The sequence below is a fragment of the Mobula birostris genome, chromosome 5, assembly GCF_030028105.1.
Source record: "Mobula birostris isolate sMobBir1 chromosome 5, sMobBir1.hap1, whole genome shotgun sequence".
In the NCBI taxonomy this organism is placed as follows: domain Eukaryota; kingdom Metazoa; phylum Chordata; class Chondrichthyes; order Myliobatiformes; family Myliobatidae; genus Mobula; species Mobula birostris.
The window spans coordinates 74,822,348-74,831,118 of record NC_092374.1 but is presented as its reverse complement, the minus strand read 5'-3'; positions in this window follow the sequence as shown (position 1 = coordinate 74,831,118).

Genomic DNA, 8,771 nt, shown 5'->3' with positions numbered 1-8,771 from the left:
TGTCAGCCTACCAAAAAGAAAATTCCCCGAAAGTGAAACATATCTGAATGAATCGCTACCAAAAATGATACCGAAATAATACATATTTCAATTTTTTTTGAAAACAGGAAAATGTCCCATCTGCACACCATTCTTATTACAACATACACAGCATGAATCGACTTTTTGCCCTCGCTCTTCCCACCCTAACCTCGACTAATTACGGAGGTTCTGGTTGACCTGATTGTACTCTCAAATCCACCGTGACAGACCTAAAGGAGCCGCTGTTTCACAACTCCAGCGGCCTAGATAAAATCCTGACCTCCAGTGCTGGCTGTGTAGCATTTGTACATTCTCACTGTGACTACGGCAGAAAGCCAATCTGCCTCTCATTTCTGTTCTGCCGTTTAATGACTGTGTCAGATATGCCTGTAATCTTAGTTCCATTTTTTCACCTACCACAACTAACCTTTCCCCTCTCGATTTTCAATAATCTATCCATATTTGCATGGAAAATATTCAAGATCTTATTGCCACCACACTCCAGGAAAGAGAGTTTGAAATAACGTGACCTCAGAGAAATATACAGTACAGTCCGAAATGGAGTTTAGTTGAGAAGAGTCCCCTCCCCTCCCACGGCCCACCATCCCGCCCCCGCCCCCCCCATTCTAGGTTCTCCGGTATGTAGAGACACCTTCACTTTCACTCCGTTAAAATCTCGTATGGTTCAATCAAGTTCCCCTCTCAGTCATCTACAACTCCAGCAGACCTTAACCCAACCTTTCCTCATAAAATTCCACTCCAGCTATTAGTTGGTAAACTTGTTTACAATGCATTATATGGAAACATTGTTTCCAATACATTATTTTGAAACATTGTTTCCAATACATTAAATTCTTGCTTAAATAAGGAGACCAACATCGATACTGTAACAGATTTTTTAAAAACTGTTTAACTTTAACTGTCATATGTTTAAAACAATGCACAAGACAAGTTACTTCCTGACGAAGGGTCTTGGCCTGAAACGTCGACTGCACCTCTTCCTAGAGATGCTGCCTGGCCTGCTGCGTTCACCAGCAACTTTGACGTGTGTTGCTTGAATTTCCAGCATCTGCAGAATTCCTGTTGTTTACTCCTTTACAACTTTTGAAATGAATGCATACACCTGAGTGTTTCTTATTTTATTTTCAAAACTAATTCCATTTTGGTTTTTGTTTTCTCCTCACCAAAGGGAATAAATTTACTTTTTACCACTTGTTTGCCATGAGCTCAGTCATTGTATGCTTCCCTCCCTGCCCCCTACACATCTCTGAACTTGTCTTTTCCAGACGCACGGAGCACCAGTACCAGCAAGGACTGAATCAGAATCAGGTTTATTATCATCAGCTCGTGACGTGAAATTTGTTAACTTAGCAGCAGCAGTTCAATGCAATACATAATCTAGCAGAGAAAATAATAGTAATAATTAAAATAAAAATAATAAATAAACAAGTAAATCAATTACGTATATTGAATAGATTTTAAAAAGTGCAAAAACAGAAATACTGTATATTAAAGAAAAGAGGGGTAGTGTCCAAAGATTCAATGTCCATTTAGGAATTGGATGGCAGAGAGGAAGAAACTGTTTCTGAATCGCTGAGTTCATGCCTTTAGGCTTCTGTACCTCCTACCTGATGGTAACAGTGAGAAAAGGGCATGCCCTGGGTGCTGGAGGTCCTTAATAATGGACACTGCCTTTCTGAGACACTGCTCCCTAAAGATGTCCTGGGAACTTTGTAGGCTAGTACCCAAGATGGAGCTGACTAGATTTACAACCTTCTGCAGCTTCTTTCAGTCTGTGCAGTAGCCCCTCCATACCAGACAGTGATGCAGCCTGTCAGAATGCTCTCCACAGTACAATTATAGAAATTTTTGAGTGCACTTGTTGACATACCAAATCTCTTCAAACTCCTAATAAAGTCTAGCTGCTGTCTTGCCTTCTTTAAAACTACATTGATATGTTGGGACCAGGTTAGATCCTCAGAGATCTTGACATCCAGGAACCTGAAGCTGCTCACTCTCTCCACTTCTGATCCCTCTATGAGGATTGGTATGTGTTTCTTCATCTTACCCTTCCTGAATTTGACAATCAGAATCAGAATCAGAATCCTTTATTATCGCCAAGTATGTGGACACATACAGGGACTTTGATGCCGGTTTCCCTGAGCTCTCGCTGTACAGAGTCCAAAAGCAAACAGAACAATAGTGCAAATAATCGTGAACTATATACAATGAGGTATACCAGTGTATGTACAGGTAGACTTGGTTTATAATAGACTAAAATTCAAGTGTTCATAAGACTGATGGCATACGGAAAGAAACTGTTCTTGTACCTATTTGTCCTGGCATACAGTGATCTAAAGCGCCTACCAGAAGGAAGGAGTTGGAACAGGTGATGTCCAGGGTGTGATGGGTCTACAATAATGCTGCTTGCTCACTTCCTGACTCTAGATGCATATAAGTCCTGGATCAAGGGGCAGCTTCATGCCAATAATCCTTTCCGCAGCCCTGACATTTCTTTGAAGTCTATTCTTGCCTTGTTTGGTAGCTGATCCAAACCAGACAGTGATGGATGAACAGAGAACAGACTGGATTATTCCTGAGTAGAATTGAATCAGCAGCTCCTGAGGCAGGTTGTACTTCCTGAGTTGACATAGGAAATACAACCTCTGCTGAGCCTTTTTGATAAGAGTGTCCACGTTGGATGTCCACTTCAGGTCCTGGGAGATTGTGACACACAGAAACCTGAAGGTCTCCACAGCAGACACAATACTGTTGATATATTGAGTATTGGGGGGCTCCTCCTGAAGTCCACAGTCATCTCCACAGTCTTGAGCGTATTTAGCTCCAGATTGTTCTGACCACAGCTGTTTGACATTGAGTGCCGGGTTGTTGCTGTGGCACCACTCCACTAGTTGGCAAATCTCACTCCTGTGCACCCTCTCATCGCCACCTGAGATTCTACCAGCAATGGTTGTATCATCAGCAAATTTATAGATGATATTTGAGCTATGCCTAGCTACACAGTCATGTGTATATAGTGATCAGAGCAGTGGGCTAAGCACACACCCCTGAGATGCGCCAGTGTTGAGCGTCAGTGAAGAGGATATGTTATCACCAATCCGCACAGATTGTGGTCTTCTGCTTAGGAAGTCAAGGGTCTAATTGCAGAAGGAGGTACAGAGGCCCAGGTTCTGCAACTTCTCAATCAGGAATGTGGGAATGATGATATTAAATGCTGAGTTTTAGTCGAAGAACAGCATCCTGACGAAGGTGTTTGTGCTGTCCAGGTGGTCTAAAGCAGTCTGGAGAGCCATTGAGATTGCATCTGCCATTGAACTATTGTGGTGATAGGCAAACTGCAAAGTTTCCAGATCCTTGCTGAGGCAGGAGTTCAGTCTAGTCATGACCAACCTCTCAAAGTATTTCATCACTGTCAATGTGAGTGCTACCAGTCAATAGTCATTAAGGCAGCCCAATTATTCTTCTTTGGCATTGGTATAATTGATGCCTTCTTGAAGCAAATGGGAACTTCCACCCATAGCAGTGAGAGGTTGAAAATGTCCTTGAATACTCCCGCTAGTTGGTTGGCTCAGGTTTTCAGAGCCTTACCAGGTACTCCCTTGGGACCTTCTGCCTTGCGAGGCTTCACTCTGTTTAAAGACAGCCTAACATCAGCCTCTGAGACGGCGATCACAGGGTCATCAGGTGCTGCAGGGATCTTCACAGCTGTAGTTGTGTTCTCCCTTTCAAAGTGTGCATAGAAGGTGTTGAGTTCATCTGGTAGTGAAGCATCGCTGCCATTCATGTTATTGGGTTTTGCTTTGTAGGAAGCAATGCCTTGCAGACCCTGTTAGAGTTGCCATGCATCTGATGTTGCCTCCAACCTTGTTTGAAATTGTCTCTTCACCCTTGAAATAGCCCTCTGCAAATCATATCTGGTTTTCTGGTACAGGCCTGGGTTGCCAGACTTGAATGCCACAGATGACATACGTCCTGTTTTATCCACAGCTTTTGGTTTGGAAATGTGCAGCAAGTCTTTGCAGGCATACACTCATCCACACAGGTTTTAATGAAGTTGGTAACAATGGCAGCATACTCATCCAGGTTCTTAGATGAATCCCTGAATACAGTCCAGTCCACCGATTCAAAGCAGCCCTGTAGGCGCTCCTGTGCATGACCCAGGTCACCTACCTGGGACTACTGGTAGAGCTATATGAGTGGCTTTTCAAACAACACATGCTGCATTTTGTTTTTTGATGTCCTTGGCTTTCACAGATGTATTAATATTGGAAATAAAATATTGCAAAAAATGTATATTGTCTGAAAGGAAGATTTCTTTTTGCGTCATACATTTTCCCCTTATAGTCTCCATTTAAATCTGTGCTGTGTCAGATTCAATGGATTGGAAATCCCAGCAAATTCTTAAGACTCATTTTGGTCTTGCATAAATCAGTAAGCCCCTGTTTGTATATTTGACACTGCATTTTAATTGAGAATGTCATTTCACTCTTTAAGAAGGAAGGAGGCAGCAGAAAGGAAATTATAGACCAGTTAGCCTGGCCTTGGAGTCAATTAGGATGAGGTTATGGAGTACTTGGTGATACAGGACAAGATAGGACAAAGCCAGCATGGTTTCTTTAAGGGAAAATCTTGTCTGATGAACTTGATGGAATTCTTTGAGGAGATTACAAGTAGGATAGATAAGGGAATGTTGTATATTTGGACTTTCAGAGGCCTTTGACAAGGTGCCACACATGATGCTACAGTACTTACCAAGTTAAGAGCCCAAGGTATTATAGGAAAGTTACTACTGTAGTTTAGTTAGAACATGATTGATTGGTAGGAGTCAGTGAGTGGGAATGAAAGCGTCCTTTTCTGGTTGGCTGCCAGTGACTATTGGTGTTTCGCAGGGGTTAGTTTTGGGACCGCTTCTTTTTATGCTGTATATCAATGATTTAGATGATGGAATAGATGGCTTTGTTGCCAAGTTGCAGATGATACGAAGATTGATGGAGAGGCAGATAGTGTTGAGGAAACAGGACGGCTGCAGAAGGACTTAGACAGATGAGGAGAATGGGCAAGAAAGTAGCAAATGAAATACAATGTTGGAAAATGCATGGCCATGCACTTTGGTAGAAGAAATAAATGTGCAGACTATTTTCTAAATGGGAAAAAAATTCAAAACATGGCTCTGGGTCTGTACTCCCTGGAATTTAGAAGAGCGAGGGGGAATCTCATTGAAACTTTTCGAATGTTGAAAAGCCTAGACAGAGTAGATGTGGAAATGATATTTCTCCTGCTGGGAGAGGGGAGAGTCTAGGACAAGAAGGCACAGCCTCAGGATAGAGGGGTGTCCATTTAAAATAGAGATGCAGAGAAAGTTCTTTAGCCAGAGGATGGTGAATGTGTTAAATTTGTTACCACATGCAGCTCTGGAGACTAGGTCATTGGATATATTTAAGACAGAGATTGATATGTCCTTGATTGGTCATGGCATCAAAGGTTATGAGGAGAAGGCCAGGGAGTGGGGCTGAGGAAGGAGGAAAAAAAAATCAGCCATGATTGAATGGCAGAGCAGACTTGATGGGCCAAATGGCCTAATTTTGCTCCTATGTCTTATGGTCTTAAATGTGGAGGGCTGGGGCTACTGTACAACAAAGGTAAATTGAAACTATTGTCAATAGCTTGTAAGATCCAGTAGCATTCCCATCCAAGTAATTGATGTCAACTGCAAACTAATGAGACATTGAAACCCATTGGTTATATTCTGCAGAATAAAGAATTAACCCCTACACTCCAAGACTTTCCTGGGTTCATTAACAATCTTCAAACCACACCCCTTATTTTATGTAACAGTGCATGGCATATCGAATGCTTTCTAAAAAAATTGTTGCAGCATGTGCATTGCTTCCCCTTTATATAGAAAGATGATTACACTCTCTATGAGAAAGCATAAAATTGATTTTCCCTTCATAAAATATTGACTCATCATGCAAGGCAGCAGAGTGGGTCAAACAATTGGGCCATCCTCACTGACAACAACCCAGACTATCATAAATCTTTCAGAATACAGGGGGTTGTGAAATAATCAACCATTAACAAATTGACTATTTTTGAATTTGGATAAGGAAATATATTCATAAAATAATTGCTTACATATGTGCCACATCTTTGTCATCTCAGTATATTCCATTGTGGTGTACAGTCAGTGCCTTACAGCAACATAGTGATGCATTTACCAGAAACACAAGAGATTCTGCAGATGCTGAAATCTTGAGCAACACACACAAAATGCTGGAGGAACTCAGCAGGTAAGGTGGTACCTATAGAGGGAAATGGACAGTTGAAGTTTCAAGCTGAGACCCTTCATCAGGATTGGAACTCCCAGCATCTCACATCATCTCCCCCCTCCACACTTACTATGTTCCCCCTCACCTGGTCTCACCTATCACCATTTTGTATTCCTCCACCTTCTCATTCTGCCTTCTTCCTCAATCCTGTTCTGACATGTGCGGGTAGGGTCAAGATCCTGATGGTTATTGGAAAGTACAGTAGCTCTTTCTGAACCTTGAGGTGAGTGTCTCTGGGCCTCTGCCTCCTGCCTGACAGTGGCAGTGAGAGGAGGGTGTGGAACAAATGGTGAGGGTCATGGGCACCTGATAAGGGGTCTTGGTCAGTGTAGAAACCTTGCCCACACAGATTTCTTTATTTTATTTCCTGATACAGAGCAGAGTAGGCTCTTTCAGTCCTTTGAGCCATGCTGTGCACCCTCAACAAACCCAATGAACTCTAGCCTAATCACAGGACAATTTGCAATGACCAATTAGTCTACCTGGTGGGTCTTTGGACCATAGGAGGAAGCTGGAGCAACTGGGGAAAGTTCATGCATTCCACTGAGATAGTACAGACTCCTTACAGAATGGTGCCAGACTTTAACTCTGTACTCTGGAATGCCCTGAGCTGTAATAGCCTCACACCGACCACTACGTGACCTCTTCCTGTCACCTTAAAGCTATACCATTGAATATTCAATATTTCTGCCCTGCAAGAAAGATTCTGGCTATCTACTCTATCTGTGTCTCATGATTTTATGAAATAAGTTAGAATATAATAAACTCAAAAAAGTCTGCAGATGCTGGAAATCCAAAGTGACACACAGAAAATGCTGGAGGAACTCAGCAGGTCAGGCAGCTTCTATGGAAATGAATAAACAGTTGGGACATTTTGGGCTGAGACTCTTCTTCAGGACTCCTGAATATAAGACTTCTGAATGGCCCTCTTGTACATTAAAAATTAATTCTTGACCTCACAATCTACCTCTTCATTGCTCTTGCATCTTATTGTTTACCTGCACTACACTTTCTCTGTAACACTACATTCTGTATTCTATACTACCTCAATGTGTATAAGAACATAAGAATATAAGAAATAGGAGCAGCAGTAGGCCATCTGGCTGTGAGCTCAGTTCCATCTGGCTGCCTTTTCTCCCATAGCCTTTAATTGCCCCAGCTATGCAATAGTCACAACTCTATAAGAAAAGCAGTTTTTCTTCAACACAGTCCTAAATCTACTTCTCCAAACCTTGAGGTTATGTTCCCTAGTTGTAGTCTCACTTACCATTGGAAGTATCTTTCCTGCCTCCATCTTATCTACCCCTTACATACATTTATATGTTTGTATAAGATACTCTCTCATTTTTCTGAATTCCAGTGCGTATTGTCCCAGGCGACTCGATTTCTCCTCATAAGTTATCCCTGTCATCTCCAGGATCAATTTAGTTAACCTCCTCTGCACCGGTCCCAAAGCCAGTTTTGTTTTTATTGATAAGATCTCTATGGATGTCATTTAAAACTAAGCTTATCACTGTCTCAGTACATGTGACAGTTATAAACCGTAAAACAATACCAATAATAATAGAGTATATTGAGGCAAGTTCCACTTGTACATTATAACATTTCGAAGTGAGAATGGCTCATCAGTTGGCATCATGTGGTCTACACACTGGTCTTTGGTCTACAGAATCTGGTTTAGATCTGATGGGGCAAAAATCCTCCTTAAAATAATTGGCTGAAGGAAATTTCTGAGAGAGGAGATCAGGCAGCCTCAAGCCAGCAACTGCAGGCACCCTTGCAGGACAAAAGCATGCCCAGACATTGACAACATCACTGAACGGTAAGAAGTCTGATGTCACAGCTTGGTAGAAGACCAAAGCTGCGGATTCAGCACATCTGTTTGTATTCTTTTGCACGTTGGTTGCTTGTCAGACTTTGTGTATAGATTTTCATTAATTCTATTGTATTTCACTGTGAATGCCTGCAAGAAACTGAATCTTCAGGTGGTATATGGTGACACATGCATTCTTTTGATAATAACTTTACTTTGAACATTCAAGAGATTTTAAGACGTCTTTTAAAAAATTCAGGCTATTTCAAATCTGCCTGGTTCCCTTTCACAAAATTCTTTGAGCATAGGTGAAAGTTTCCTTTATACCTTTGGTGCTTCAGCAAACAATCTCCAAGTTCAGGATAATTATTGCACATTTCCATGCCCTTAATGAACTGTGCTGATGTCGGTGTCAGAGCTTGCCTGCAAAATTGCACTGCATGTCTGGGAGCAATTTTGGGATTTCTGCATTAGATCAGGGAAATACTGATGTTGGCTGTCAGTTTTACAGAATAATTCACAAACACCAGCAGCTTGCTAGTTTTATAACCACACAATCAAGGCTAAATCATGAATGAAATGCTTAA